The 16993-nt window shown below is 46.4% G+C and overlaps 2 long non-coding RNA genes and 1 pseudogene across 4 annotated transcripts; 2 read left to right on the top strand and 1 right to left on the bottom strand.

Moving 5' to 3' along the window:
* Positions 1-1406: 1406 nt before the first annotated feature.
* LOC121838819 lies at positions 1407-8290 on the top strand (annotated as a pseudogene).
* On the bottom strand, positions 3886-4401 carry LOC121845899. 3 transcript variants are annotated; one of them, XR_006082838.1, is made up of 4 exons: positions 4334-4393; positions 4162-4281; positions 3990-4109; positions 3886-3937 (listed from the first exon to the last, which is right to left on the bottom strand). It is a non-coding gene; the product is annotated as an uncharacterized LOC121845899 (long non-coding RNA). The 3 variants fall into 3 exon arrangements; XR_006082836.1 differs by having other exon boundaries at positions 4162-4401; XR_006082837.1 differs by having other exon boundaries at positions 3990-4093; positions 4178-4401.
* A 177-nt stretch (positions 8291-8467) lies between the features above and the next one.
* Positions 8468-9145, top strand: LOC121845897. The gene is made up of 2 exons (XR_006082835.1): positions 8468-8497; positions 8565-9145. It is a non-coding gene; the product is annotated as an uncharacterized LOC121845897 (long non-coding RNA).
* Positions 9146-16993: the final 7848 nt, after the last annotated feature.

Raw genomic sequence — 16993 nt, 5'->3', positions numbered from 1 at the left:
GATTGAACAGTAGTAGATGTAGACATCTGTAGACATCTGTGATTGCCAACAAAGGGTATATAACAAAGTATTGAGTTAAACTTTTGTTATTGACCAAATACTTATTTTCCACCATAATTTGGAAATAAATTCATAAAAAATCCTACGATGTGATTTTCTTTCTCATTTTGTCTGTCATAGTTGAAGTGTACCTATGATGAAAATTACAGGCCTCTCTCATCTTTTTAAGTGGGAGAACTTGCACAATTGGTGGCTGACTAAATACTTTTTTGCCACACTGTACATATATATACATATATATATATATAAATATATTTACGTATTTATATACATATTTATATATATATATATATATATATATATATGCAAAGCTGTCATCAAGGCAAAGGATGGCAACTTTGAAGAATCTAAATGATAAAATGTATTTGATTTGTTTCAACACTTTTTTTGGTTACTAAATGTAAAAATAAAGAAAAACCTTTGAATGAGTAGGTCCAAACTTTTGACTGGTACTTTATATTTAAAAAAAAATATATATATATATATACTCCGAGTTCCTGATGACTATTTCCATTATGGCGGGGTGGCAGGTAGCCTAGTGGTTAGAGCATTGGACTAGTAACCGAAAGGTTGCTAGATTGAATCCCCGGGCTGACAAGGTACAAATCTGTCGTTCTGCCCCTGAACAGGGCAGTTCCGAGGATGTCATTTAAAATAAGAATTTGTTCTTAACTGACTTGCCTAGTTAAATTTTTAAAATCTATAAAAATATGGCCATTTTAACCAGATTTGACCTTTGAAACCCCTTTTAAAATTGCCTTAAAAATCTAAATGTAAGCTGTTATCTAGCCTAACTTTATGGATCTAACATTATTGTTTGATCTAGCATGGATGACGAGCTGTAACAAGCAAACACAAAAAAAAATCACTTTGTCCAGGTTGGCTGGTCTACTAAAGGGGGTCATTTATTTTACATGTTTTAATTATTGGGCTACTTTCTGACTGTAGGCCAGAATTTGAGGCTAAATAATATAGTTTGTAAACTTCCATCCGCGCGGATAGTTATCCGAGATCTTTGGGACGTCCATACACTAAACCCTAACAACCCTGAGCATATCCTTAACCGTGTTAAACGTCAACTTGCATGAGGGTAAGGCCATCCACAAGGAACCTGATAACACGGCTCCCTCTGGACAGACACCGTTTGACAGTCAAAGGAGGAGGAGGAGGGGGGCGGGATCAACATTGTTGTTCTATGACGTAGCTCTTCCCTTTTACATCCAATGAAGACTTGAGAACAATTCGCAGAACCACGCCCTAAAGCAACCACTGCAGGCCAATCGTGTTTAAGCATGGTGAGAGAAAAGGCGGGGTTTCAGTGAACAAGCATGTTGACATGTGTGTTTTTTTTTTTTAAAGAGATTTTCTCAGTCGACGACTCCTTCAGTTTGTTTAGTACCGGGGCGACCTGCGTTTAGACACCCGATGTTTTCACAATGCGGATCTAACTTCAACAACAGCTGGGCTTTTTAATTATTTTATTTTTTTAGCGTTTCTACGGCTAGTTACTAATCCATCCGATTAGTATTCACATCTATAAGGAAGTTTACAAAAAAACGGGAGGGTGGTGGGGGGGGTACCCACCTATAATAAACCGTAACGTAATAGACGCTTAATTGCGATTTATTATGGAGGAGAAGAAGGAGAAGGAGGGCGAAGCGGAGATCCAGGAGCACGGTCCCGAACATTGGTTCTCCAAATGGGAGCGGCAGTGTTTGGCCGAAGCGGAGCGACAGGAGCCGAGCGACGACGAGTCGGAGCAAAGTCAGCAAAAACTATGGCATCTTTTCCAAAATTCAGCCACTGCGGTCGCACAGCTATACAAAGGTCCGGAATAATACTTCATTAAACAACTAGTATTAGCTAATTAAGATAGCTGACAATTAGAATTAAAAAAGCTATCAGATAGAGTCGAGTGGCAAGGCAAACAAAGGCGATCTAGTTTGCTGTTTTTGTTTTGTTTTGGCAACCATTTGAGACCCTACTTGTAGTCTTATTAGTTTTATATATTAGCTACATTTGTAACTAACATTGTGTAAGAATAATGTACAGATTGTCATCTTATAACCCCCCTGCTGAGTTATCTAGTTGTCAGGTCCAGGAACAGTACTGTAGCTGTAGCTCGGGAACTAACTAAAGATATCATAGATATATTATATTTTGACCTCTTTACATCGTTCAAGTCATTTGATTTGCATTTCTTTGTTTAATCATTTTATTAATGTCGAGTTTTGACCATTTTTGTCTCGTGTTAACTTTGCAGTCTGACCGTAACGCAGAACAAAATGGCGAAGCGCAGGGAGGAGTTGTGTTGAAAATAACTATTTTATTATTATTATTATTATTATTATTAACCACCACCAAGCTGTTTCTGTTTTTGTCTGACACTCGGTCCTCTTGGCACATTCACAACACTTGACCATTCACCTTGTCTGGTCAATCAATTTAAAAACGACGAGATGAATTATTATAACGCTGATCAATGCGTTACTAGGACAAAATGGCGATTGGATTATGACTAATGTTATCTATCCGACTTAGTGTATAGTTGTTATTCTACTAGTTTATCACAATATTGAGGGTGTATTCTACATCCACGTCTCTAGTGAAACAACCTCTATGCTATGATAACTAGATTAGTTGTGCTCGTTTTTTTGGGGGCCCAAGCCAGTGTTCAGCTAACTAGATAACTGTCGCTTGGTTTCTTTGCCATAGGTTTGGTCTTAAGGCATATAAACACAGTGAAGTCGGACTGATGCAGCTCAGTCAGACAAAATGGCGTTGCTTAGCCAAGTTGAAGGGTCAAAGTAGAGAAAGTTGTCTATTCAAAGTTATACGGGCCTGGGGGAAAAAAAAGTCGCAGTCTTGCCAGACCATGTCGTATGTTGGACACAAGCATGGAATTAATGGCATTTATTGGTTTTGTGAATGTCAGGTTGCTCCGGTTGTTAACATTTTCCTTGTGTGTGTGTGTGTGTTCAGACAGAGTTTGTCAACAGCAGGGTCTGTCTCTCTGGGTTCCCTTCCAGAACGCAGCTACTGCCGTCACCAACCTATACAAAGGTAACTAAATGCTGAGTTTAATTAGCTTTATTGTGTGTTTTTGTCTTGTGGCTGTGTGACACACTGAGTGTCTGTGTTTTTACCAGGCTAGGGTTTCCCTGGGGGGGACACTCGGATGAACGACAACACAGTCTACCACCCAACCCTTCCCCTCCTCTCTTCCCTAGCCACACACCCATACTCCGGGCTGTAGCTAGACCACCAGGGTCCTGTTCACTAAGGAGGAAATGGAAGAGAACGTTCCGATGTGGGGAACCTGTCCAATAGAAAATGCATGTTTTTGTTTTCCGTTGTGCACTGTTAAATACAACCCTGTATGGATGCATGTGGGTGAGGGGGGGTTGTTTCTATTGAGCTCACTGTTAAATACAACCCTGTATGGATGCATGTGGGTGAGGGGGGTTGTTTCTATTGAGCTCACTGTTAAATACAACCCTGTATGGATGCATGTGGGTGAGGGGGTGTTTCTATTGAGCTCACTGTTAAATACAACCCTGTATGGATGCATGTGGGTGAGGGGGGTTGTTTCTATTGAGCTCAGTTTCAATGCTATTACTGCAGTCATTTTGGAAATGTCTTGGAGTCTAATGCTACCAGCTATTAGCGCAGTAAATCATTATGTAAATGTCTTGGAGACTAATGCTACCAGCTATTAATTCTACCTGCTATTAGCGCAGTAAGTCATTATGTAAACGTCTTGGAGACTAATGCTTCCCGCTATTAATTCTACCTGCTGTTAATTCTACCAGCTATTAGCGCAGTAAGTCATTATGTAAATGTCTTGGAGGCTAATTCTACCTGCTATTAATGCTACCTGCTATTAGCGCAGTAAGTCATTATGTAAATGTCTTGGAGGCTAATGCTACCTGCTATTAGCGCAGTAAGTCATTATGTAAATGTCTTGGAGGCTAATGCTACCTGCTATTAGCGCAGTAAGTCATTATGTAAATGTCTTGGAGGCTAATGCTACCTGCTATTAATGCTACCTGCTATTAGCGCAGTAAGTCATTATGTAAACGTCTTGGAGGCTAATGCTACCTGCTATTAATGCTACCTGCTATTAGCGCAGTAAGTCATTATGTAAATGTCTTGGAGGCTAATGCTACCTGCTATTAGCGCAGTAAGTCATTATGTAAATGTCTTGGAGGCTAATGCTACCTGCTATTAGCGCAGTAAGTCATTATGTAAATGTCTTGGAGGCTAATGCTACCTGTAATGTTAATGTGGTAAATGATTTGATTTATCTCTTCTGTGCTGCTGCTCGTCTGCTATGGACACTGCTACTGACTGACTGACTGGTCTTCATAGTCTGTAACACACAGCTTGTTTCTCACCCTCTCTCTCCCTCTCCCCCCCTCACAGAGTCACTAGAGTCCCACCAGCGGAGCTATGAGTTGGGGGTCCAGCGGGCGTACCAGGGTCGTAATAAAGACGTGAAACCTGTCCCCCAATCCAACCTCTCACCCTCTCTCTCCCTCTCCCCCCCCTCACAGAGTCACTAGAGTCCCACCAGCGGAGCTATGAGTTGGGGGTCCAGCGGGCGTACCAGGGTCGTAATAAAGACGTGAAACCTGTCCCCCAATCCAACCTCTCACCCTCTCTCTCCCTCTCTCCCCCCTCACAGAGTCACTAGAGTCCCACCAGCGGAGCTATGAGTTGGGGGTCCAGCGGGCGTACCAGCGTCGTAACAAAGACATGCTGGCCTGGGTAAAGAAGAGGAGGAGAAACATCAGGAGGGAGGACCTCATCAGCTTTTTGTGTGGCAAGGCGCCGCCCCACGCAACCCCGTCGCGACGCACAGACACCCAAACACGGCCACGCCCTCTCTGTGATGTCACCCGGCAGGCCGCCGTCCACGGAGAGCGGGTCGTCTGTCGAGGCTGACCTGCAGCCCTTCAGAGAGGCCATCGCACTGCACGGTGAGACAGACAGACGCGCACACTGCACGGTGAGACAGACAGACTCACACACTGCACGGTGAGACAGACAGACGCGCACACTGCACGGTGAGACAGACAGACGCGCACGGTGAGACAGACAGACGCGCACACTGCACGGTGAGACAGACAGACGCGCACTGCACGGTGAGACAGACAGACGCGCACACTGCACGGTGAGACAGACAGACGCGCACACTGCACGGTGAGACAGACAGACGCGCACACTGCAGGGTGAGACAGACAGACGCGCACACTGCACGGTGAGACAGACAGACGCGCACACTGCACGGTGAGACAGACAGACGCACACTGCACGGTGAGACAGACAGACGCGCACACTGCACGGTGAGACAGACAGACGCGCACACTGCACGGTGAGACAGACAGACGCGCACACTGCACGGTGAGACAGACAGACGCGCACACTGCACGGTGAGACAGACAGACGCGCACACTGCACGGTGAGACAGACAGACGCGCACACTGCACGGTGAGACAGACAGACGCGCACACTGCACGGTGAGACAGACAGACGCGCACACTGCACGGTGAGACAGACAGACGCGCACACTGCACGGTGAGACAGACAGACGCGCACACTGCACGGTGAGACAGACAGACGCGCACACTGCACGGTGAGACAGACGGACGCGCACACTGCACGGTGAGACAGACGGACGCGCACACTGCGCGGTGAGACAGACGGACGCGCACACTGCGCGGTGAGACAGACGGACGCGCACACTGCGCGGTGAGACAGACGGACGCGCACACTGCGCGGTGAGACAGACGGACGCGCACACTGCGCGGTGAGACAGACGGACGCGCACACTGCGCGGTGAGACAGACGGACGCGCACACTGCGCGGTGAGACAGACGGACGCGCACACTGCGCGGTGAGACAGACGGACGCGCGCGGTGAGACAGACGGACGCGCGCGGTGAGACAGACGGACGCGCGCGGTGAGACAGACGGACGCGCGCGGTGAGACAGACGGACGCGCGCGGTGAGACAGACGGACGCGCGCGGTGAGACAGACGGACGCGCGCGGTGAGACAGACGGACGCGCGCGGTGAGACAGACGGACGCGCGCGGTGAGACCAAACACTGACTGGCCATTAGTCCAGCTAGCTACCTAACCAAACACTGACTGGCCATTAGTCCAGCTAGCTACCTAACCAACCACTGACTGGCCATTAGTCCAGCTAGCTACCTAACCAACCACTGACTGGCCATTAGTCCAGCGAGCTACCTAACCAACCACTGACTGGCCATTAGTCCAGCTAGCTACCTAACCAAACACTGACTGGCCATTAGTCCAGCTAGCTACCTAACCAAACACTAACTGGCCATTAGTCCAGCTAGCTACCTAGCCAAATACTGACTGGCCATTAGTCCAGCTAGCTACCTAACCAAACACTGACTGGCCATTAGTCCAGCTAGCTACCTAACCAAACACTGACTGGCCATTAGTCCAGCTAGCTACCTAACCAAACACTGACTGGCCATTAGTCCAGCTAGCTACCTAACCAAACACTGACTGGCCATTAGTCCAGCTAGCTAGCTACCTAGCCAAACACTGACTGGCCATTAGTCCAGCGAACTACCTAACCAACCACTGACTGGCCATTAGTCCAGCTAGCTACCTAACCAAACACTGACTGGCCATTAGTCCAGCGAGCTACCTAACCAAACACTGACTGGCCATTAGTCCAGCGAGCTACCTAACCAACCACTGACTGGCCATTAGTCCAGCTAGCTACCTAACCAAACACTGACTGGCCATTAGTCCAGCGAACTACCTAACCAACCACTGACTGGCCATTAGTCCAGCTAGCTACCTAACCAACCACTGACTGGCCATTAGTCCAGCTAGCTACCTAACCAAACACTGACTGGCCATTAGTCCAGCGAGCTACCTAACCAACCACTGACTGGCCATTAGTCCAGCTAGCTACCTAACCAAACACTGACTGGCCATTAGTCCAGCTAGCTACCTAACCAAACACTGACTGGCCATTAGTCCAGCTAGCTACCTAGCCAAACACTGACTGACTGGCCATTAGTCCAGCTAGCTACCTAGCCAAACACTGACTGACTGGCCATTAGTCCAGCTAGCTAACTACCTAGCCAAGACAAACAAACTGACTGGCCATTAGCCCAGAACAGTCAAGACGTCATTTAAAATATATATGCTTAAAACAATGTCCATGGCAACCACGGAACTGATTAATTACATTCAATTTGGATTCTATCCTCACTCACTCACTCACTCACTCACTCACTCACTCACTCACTCACTCACTCACTCACTCACTCACTCACTCACACACATATATATATATATGTACTGCTTGATTTTATTTGTTCTTACTGACACCTGTGTTGTAATTCCCCTCCAGGCCTGAGTGGGGCGATATACTAATATTATCAATACTAATATTGTTGTAATTCCCCTCCAGGCCTGAGTGTCTCTGTCACACCTGTATACTAATATTATCAATACTAATATTGTTGTAATTCCCCTCCAGGCCTGAGTGTCTCTGTCACACCTGTATACTAATATTATCAATACTAATATTGTTGTAATTCCCCTCCAGGCCTGAGTGGGGCGATGGCCAGTATATCCGTTCGTTCCGGTGCCCCTGGCTCTCCGACGCACCTAACACGCGACAGCCCCGTCACTCCGCAGCCGGGTCGTAACCGTGGAACGGTCTCCACGACGTCGACCTGAACACCTTCATCGCCGAGGAGATGGCGCTCCATTTGGAGAACGCCGCGGCAACCGCTGCAGCCAATAGGAAGAGGGCGTCTGCCCAGTGCAGTGACGTCATCACAGACTCGCCCACCCATAAACGCAACCGGATGCTCTGAGTGTCCCTGGATATCACACACGCACATCGACGACACACACACGCTCACACACGCACACACGCTCAAGGCACGTTTCACACACACACACACACACACACACACACACACACACAAATTACACACGCCACGCACACTAGATATTTCTACTTTGCTGTCGCGGCCGAACTGATTGGATGATGACTCGTCCACCAGGCCGGCCAATCAAACCCTCCCAACCTGGCACCTCCCCTCTGTTGTTTAAAAAAAAAAGAGAGAAAAATGTAAATGATTAAAAAGCCACTTATCCCCTCTCTGTCATCCCTCCTTCCTGTGTTCCCGCCTTTCCTCGTGGTTGGCATGACAACGACTTGGAATGATAGCACAAACAGACTGGTAGCTCACCAGCAGCCTGTCTAGACCACTGGGATGAAACTGTTGGCCATGTGTTCTGAGTGGTGGGACATACCTGCCCCCTCCTGGTTACTAGAGGTGTGTTGGGGTCCTGAGGCCTAGAAGCGTTCCTGTATAGTGCAGCCCCTCCCCCCCTCCTGTTAGCCCCTCCCCCCCTCCTGTTACTAGAGGTGTGTTGGGGTCCTGAGGCCTAGAAGCGTTCCTGTATAGTAGCCCCTCCCCCTCCTGTTACTAGAGGTGTGTTGGGGTCCTGAGGCCTAGAAGCGTTCCTGTATAGTAGCCCCTCACCTCTCAAGCGACTGTGGCTCTTGTCTCCCTCCTCTCTGTGTGTGTGTTGGACAGAACTGCCACTAAGTGTGTGTGTGACTTGTCTTTGCCTTTTGAGGAAGCTGCTATCTCTGGCACAGCGGGAAGTTCTGGTGTGTGTGTGTGTGTGTGTGTGTGTGTGTGTGTGTGTGTGTGTGTGTGTGTGTGTGTGTCTGCCTGTGTGTGTGTCTGCCTGTGTGTGTGTGTGTTCGTTGAGAACAATCCTGACTGGATTCATGTGTATTTGTGTTTTGTTTTATAAAGCCTCCACCCCAATAGCTCTTCCTGTCTCCTCTCTCTAACCTTTAACCCCAAGTCCTCTTATCTACAGTGTATATACATTATGACAACTAGGTTCTGCTGTTGTATGATGCAGACATACATGTGGTACATATTGTAAAAAATAAATTTAAAAAACTTGTAAAAAAAAAAAAGAAATGCAAAACCATTGAATTGTTTAAAATGTAAAATAATGATTCTGGCATTAAACAAACCAAGCTTTTAACTATGAACAGTTTTTGAATGTTTTCTCTTTACTGTTGAGACCAGGCTATTATTAATTGAGGTCTACTAGCCTGGGGATAGTGCTGTTTAGACCAGGCTAGTATTAATTGAGGTCTACTAGCCTAAAATAGTACTGTTTAGACCAGGCTAGTATTAATTGAGGTCTACTAGCCAGGGGATAGTGCTGTTTAGACCAGGCTAGTATTAATTGTGGTCTACTAGCCTGGCTGGCCATTGCCCAAAGTCCTTAAATTCCATCACTGTTTTTAACTAGGAATGGACTCTGAGGATCAGTCTGTTTTTAACTATGAACGGACTCTGAGGATCAGTCTGTTTTTAACAGTTGAACCGTCACATTACTGCTACAGGAACAAAACAATGATCCACTTCCCGAGTCGTGTTGAGTTGGCGTGCCGGCGGGGCTTGATGTGTTGTAACCGTGTTGAGTTGGCGTGCAGGCTTGATGTGTTGTAACCGTGTTGAGTTGGCGTGCCGGCGGGAGCTTGATGTGTTGTAACCGTGTGTTGGCAGCAGGAGCATCGTCAAGCCGCTTTTAACCGAAGATGTAAACGAAAGACGTCCACAGAAACAGTCCGCAAGAAAAGTGCCACCGCAGTTCACCTTTATGCCACATGGGGGCTGCAGAGACCAACACACCACCCATCTCTTCAGACCAACATCACCACCCATCTCTTCAGACCACAGACACCACCCATCTCTTCAGACCACAGACACCACAGAATCTCCTCAGACCACAGACACCACAGAATCTCCTCAGACCACAGACACCACAGAATCTCCTGTCTCCTCAGGCACCACAGAATCTCCTGTCTCGTCAGACCACAGACACAACAGAATCTCCTCAGACAACAGACACCACAGAATCTCCTCAGACAACAGACACCACAGAATCTCCTCAGACCACAGACACCACAGAATCTCCTCAGACCACAGACACCACAGAATCTCCTCAGACCACAGACACCACAGAATCTCCTCAGACCACAGACACCACAGAATCTCCTCAGACCACAGACACCACAGAATCTCCTCAGACCACAGACACCACAGAATCTCCTTCAGACAACAGACACCACAGAATCTCCTGTCTCCTCAGACAACAGACACCACAGAATCTCCTCAGACAACAGACACCACAGAATCTCGTCAGACAACAGACACCACAGAATCTCCTCAGACCACAGACACCACAGAATCTCCTCAGACAACAGACACCACAGAATCTCCTCAGAAAACAGACACCACAGAATCTCCTCAGACAACAGACACCACAGAATCTCCTCAGACAACAGACACCACAGAATCTCCTGTCTCTTCAGACCACAGACACCACAGAATCTCCTGACTCCTCAGGCACCACAGAATCTCCTGTCTCGTCAGACCACAGACACAACAGAATCTCCTCAGACAACAGACACCACAGAATCTCCTCAGACAACAGACACCACAGAATCTCCTCAGACAACAGACACCACAGAATCTCCTCAGACCACAGACACCACAGAATCTCCTCAGACCACAGACACCACAGAATCTCCTCAGACCACAGACACCACAGAATCTCCTCAGACCACAGACACCACAGAATCTCCTTCTACAACAGACACCACATAATCTCCTGTCTCCTCAGACAACAGACACCACAGAATCTCCTCAGACAACAGACACCACAGAATCTCGTCAGACAACAGACACCACAGAATCTCCTCAGACCACAGACACCACAGAATCTCCTCAGACAACAGACACCACAGAATCTCCTCAGAAAACAGACACCACAGAATCTCCTCAGACAACAGACACCACAGAATCTCGTCAGACAACAGACACCACAGAATCTCCTCAGACCACAGACACCACAGAATCTCCTCAGACCACAGACACCACAGAATCTCCTCAGACCACAGACACCACAGAATCTCCTCAGACAACAGACACCACAGAATCTCCTCAGAAAACAGACACCACAGAATCTCCTCAGACCACAGACACCACAGAATCTCCTCAGACAACAGACACCACAGAATCTCCTGTCTCCTCAGACAACAGACACCACAGAATCTCCTCAGACAACAGACACCACAGAATCTCCTCGACCACAGACACCACAGAATCTCCTCAGACCACAGACACCACAGAATCTCCTCAGACAACAGACACCACAGAATCTCCTCAGACCACAGACACCACAGAATCTCCTCAGAAAACAGACACCACAGAATCTCCTCAGACAACAGACACCACAGAATCTCGTCAGACAACAGACACCACAGAATCTCCTCAGACAACAGACACCACAGAATCTCCTCAGAAAACAGACACCACAGAATCTCCTCAGACAACAGACACCACAGAATCTCCTCAGACAACGTCCACAGGCCACTCCCCCAGTTCATATCACACAGCCTGGTAAACGGCCACAGGCCACTATATCACACAGCACAGAGGGCTTAGAAACGGCTAGAAATATGATAATTTAACTACTTTTTCTTCCCCCAAATGAAAACCGCAGTTACTAGACACTTCAGAGCTTAGAAATGGATAGTTACTAAGAAATATGGTCATTTTATAATTTTACTACTCCTCAGGCTTTTGGACATGTTCTATCTCTTCTGGTATAGATATACAGTTACTAGACCTGGTATAGATATACAGTTACTAGACCTGGTATAGATATACAGTTACTAGACCTGGTATAGATATACAGTTACTAGACCTGGTATAGATATACAGTTACTAGACCTGGTATAGATATACAGTTACTAGACCTGGTATAGATATACAGTTACTAGACCTGGTATAGATATACAGTTACTAGACCTGGTATAGATATACAGCTACTAGACCTGGTATAGATATGTCAGTTACTAGACCTGGTATAGATATACAGTTACTAGACCTGGTATAGCTATACAGTTACTAGACCTGGTATAGACATGTCTTCTCTAGTCTGATCTACAGTTACTAGACCTGGTATAGATATACTGTTACTAGACCTGGTATAGATATACAGTTACTAGACCTGGTATAGACATGTCTTCTCTAGTCTGATCTATAGTTACTAGACCTGGTATAGATATACAGTTACTAGACCTGGTATAGACATGTCTTCTCTAGTCTGATCTATAGTTACTAGACCTGGTATAGATATACAGTTACTAGACCTGGTATAGACATGTCTTCTCTAGTCTGATCTATAGTTACTAGACCTGGTATAGATATACAGTTACTAGACCTGGTATAGACATGTCTTCTCTAGTCTGATCTATAGTTACTAGACCTGGTATAGATATACAGTTACTAGACCTGGTATAGACATGTCTTCTCTAGTCTGATCTATAGTTACTAGACCTGGTATAGATATACAGTTACTAGACCTGGTATAGACATGTCTTCTCTAGTCTGATCTATAGTTACTAGACCTGGTATAGATATACAGTTAGACCTGGTAGATACCTGGGTATAGATATACACTTATTAGACCTGGTATAGACATGTCTTCTCTAGTCTGATCTACAGTTACTAGACCTGGTATAGATATACAGTTACTAGACCTGGTATAGATAGTCTGACTAGTTACTAGACCTGGTATAGCCATGTCTTCTCTAGTCTGATCTATAGTTACTAGACCTGGTATAGATATACAGTTACTAGACCTGGTATAGACATGTCTTCTCTAGTCTGATCTATAGTTACTAGACCTGGTATAGATATACAGTTACTAGACCTGGTATAGACATGTCTTCTCTAGTCTGATCTACAGTTACTAGACCTGGTATAGATATACAGTTACTAGACCTGGTATAGACATGTCTTCTCTAGTCTGATCTATAGTTACTAGACCTGGTAAAGATATGCAGTTACTAGACCTGGTATCGATATGCAGTTACTAGACCTGGTATAGATATGCAGTTACTAGACCTGGTATAGATATGCAGTTACTAGACCTGGTATAGATATACAGTTACTAGACCTGGTATAGCTATGCAGTTACTAGACCTCGTATAGCCATGTCTTCACTAGTCTGATCTATAGTTACTAGACCTGGTATAGATATACAGTTACTAGACCGTGTATAGCCATGTCTTCTCTAGTCTGATCTATAGTCACTCAGCCTGGTCCTGTTGACCGGAGGGCTACATTTACACAAGGAGCCCAATTCTCATTTGTTTCCACTAATTGGTCTTTGGAACCATCAGATCAGATCTTTATCCTTTCTGGGCAGAAGATCAGAATGTAGTTTTAACTCTCAGGCTGTCCAGTACTAATCTTTTCCCCACACACTCCAGGACAGTGACATAGGGACAGACACACACACACGCAGACACACACTCCAGGACAGTGACATAGGGACAGACACAGACACACACACGCAGACACACACTCCAGGACAGGGACAGACACAGACACACAACACACACACAGACACACACTCATGGACACACACACACACTCATGACACACACTCATGGACACACACTCATGACACACATTCACGACACACACAGACACACACTCATAGACACACACTCACAACACACACTCACAGACACACACTCACAACACAGACACACAGTCACGGACACACACTCACGACACACACTCACGACACACACTCACGACACACACAGACACACACTCACGACACATACTCACAGACACACTCATGACACACACTCACGACACACACTCACGACACACACTCACGACACACACTCACGACACACACAGACACACACTCACGACACACTCATGACACACACTCACGACACACACTCACAGACACACTCATGACACACACTCATGACACACACTCATGACACACACACACAGACACACACTCACAGACACACACTCACAGACACACACACACAGACGCACTCATTGGCACACACTCATGACACACACACACACACTCACGACACACACTCACAGACACACACACACAGACACACACTCACGACACACACTCACGAACACACTCACGACACACACTCACGGACACACACTCACGGACACACACTCACGGACACACACTCACGACACACACGGACACACACTCACGAACACACTCACGACACACACGACACACTCATAGACACACACTCACAACACACACACACACACTCATTGACACACACTCACGAACACACTCACAACACACTCACGGACACACACTCACGACACACACTCACAACACACACTCACGACACACACTCACGGACACACACTCACAGACACACACTCATGATACACACTCACGACACACACTCACGACACACTCATGATACACACACACACGGACACACACACTCACGGACACACTCATGACACACACTCACAGACACACTCACGACACACTCACTCACGGACACACACTCACGGACACACACACACTCACACGACCACACGGCCACTAACCACAGGTTTCCTGTCATACTGTCTCATAATAATAATACAGAATATTAAAACAACCAGCTGGGATGGAAACAGGAAGCTTCTACTGTTTACCCATACAGTCTACCCATACAGTCTACCCATACAGTACCCATACAGTCTACCCACACAGTACCCATACAGTCTACCCATACAGTACCCATACAGTCTACCCATACCCATACAGTCTACACACCCATACAGTCTACCCATACAGTACCCACTACAGTCTACCCATACAGTACCCATACAGACTACCCATACTGTACCCATACAGTACCCATACAGTCTACCCATACAGTACCCACAGTCTACCCATACAGTACCCATACAGTCTACCCATACAGACTACCCATACAGTACCCATACAGTCTACCCATACAGTACCCATACAGTCTACCCATACAGTACCCATACAGTCTACCCATACAGTACCCATACAGTCTACCCACAGTACCCATACAGTCTACCCATACAGTACCCATACAGTCTACCCATACAGTACCCATACAGTACCCATACACTACCCATACAGTACCCACAGTCTACCCATACAGTACCCATACAGTCTACCCATACAGTACCCATACAGTACCCATACTGTCTACCCATACAGTACCCATACAGTCTACCCATACAGTACCCATACAGTCTACCCATACAGTACCCATACAGTACCCATACAGTCTACCCATACAGTACCCATACACTCCCATACAGTACCCATACAGTCTACCCATACAGTACCCATACAGTACCCACAGTCTACCCATACAGTCTACCCATACAGTACCCATACAGTACCCATACAGTCTACCCATACAGTACCCATACAGTCTACCCATACAGTCTACCCATACAGTACCCATACAGTCTACCCATACAGTCTACCCATACAGTACCCATACAGTCTACCCACAGTACCCATACAGTCTACCCATACAATACCCATACAGTACCCATACAATACCCATACAGTACCCATACAGTCTACCCATACAATACCCATACAGTACCCATACAGTACCCATACAGTCTACCCATACAGTCTACCCATACAGTACCCATACAGTCTACCCATACAGTACCCATACAGTACCCATACAGTACCCATACAGTCTACCCATACAGTACCCATACTGTCTACCCATACAGTACCCATACAGTCTACCCATACAGTACCCATACAGTACCCATACAGTCTACCCATACAGTACCCATACAGTACCCATACAGTCTACCCATACAGTACCCATACAGTCTACCCATACAGTCTACCCATACAGTACCCATACAGTACCCATACAGTCTACCCATACAGTACCCATACAGTCTACCCATACAGTACCCATACAGTCTACCCATACAATACCCATACAGTACCCACACAGTACCCATACAGTCTACCCATACAGTACCCATACAGTACCCATACTGTTTACCCATACAGTCTACCCATACAGTACCCATACAGTACCCATACAGTCTACCCATACAGTCTACCCATACAGTCTACCCATACAGTCTACCCATACAGACTACCCATACTGTCTACCCATACAGTACCCATACAGTACCCATACTGTCTACCCATACAGTACCCATACTGTCTACCCATACAGTACCCATACAGTACCCATACAGTCTACCCATACAGTCTACCCATACAGTACCCATACAGTCTACCCATACAGTACCCATACAGTACCCATACAGTCTACCCATACAGTACCCATACAGTACCCATACTGTCTACCCATACAGTACCCATACAGTCTACCCATACAGTACCCATACAGTACCCATACAGTCTACCCATACAGTCTACCCATACAGTACCCATACAGTCTACCCATACAGTACCCATACAGTCTACCCATACAGTACCCATACAGTACCCATACAGTCTACCCATACAGTACCCATACAGTCTACCCATACAGTACCCATACTGTCTACCCATACAGTACCCATACTGTCTACCCATACAGTAGCCATACTGTTTACCCATACAGTCTACCCATACAGTACCCATACTGTACCCATACAGTACCCATACAGTCTACCCATACAGTACCCATACAGTACACATACAGTCTACCCATACAGTACCCATACAGTCTACCCATACAGTACCCATACTGTCTACCCATACAGTACCCATACTGTCTACCCATACAGTACCCATACTGTCTACCCATACAGTACCCATACTGTTTACCCATACAGTCTACCCATACAGTACCCATACAGTCTACCCATACAGTACCCATACAGTACCCATACAGTACCCATACTGTTTACCCATACAGTCTACCCATACAGTACCCATACTGTCTACCCATACAGTACCCATACAGTCTACCCATACAGTACCCATACAGTCTACCCATACAGTA

This window comes from Oncorhynchus tshawytscha, unplaced genomic scaffold (genome assembly GCF_018296145.1).
Source record: "Oncorhynchus tshawytscha isolate Ot180627B unplaced genomic scaffold, Otsh_v2.0 Un_contig_1282_pilon_pilon, whole genome shotgun sequence".
NCBI classification, from domain to species: domain Eukaryota; kingdom Metazoa; phylum Chordata; class Actinopteri; order Salmoniformes; family Salmonidae; genus Oncorhynchus; species Oncorhynchus tshawytscha.
Note: the sequence above shows the minus strand (reverse complement) of the source record. Positions and strands in the feature narration are given on the sequence as shown.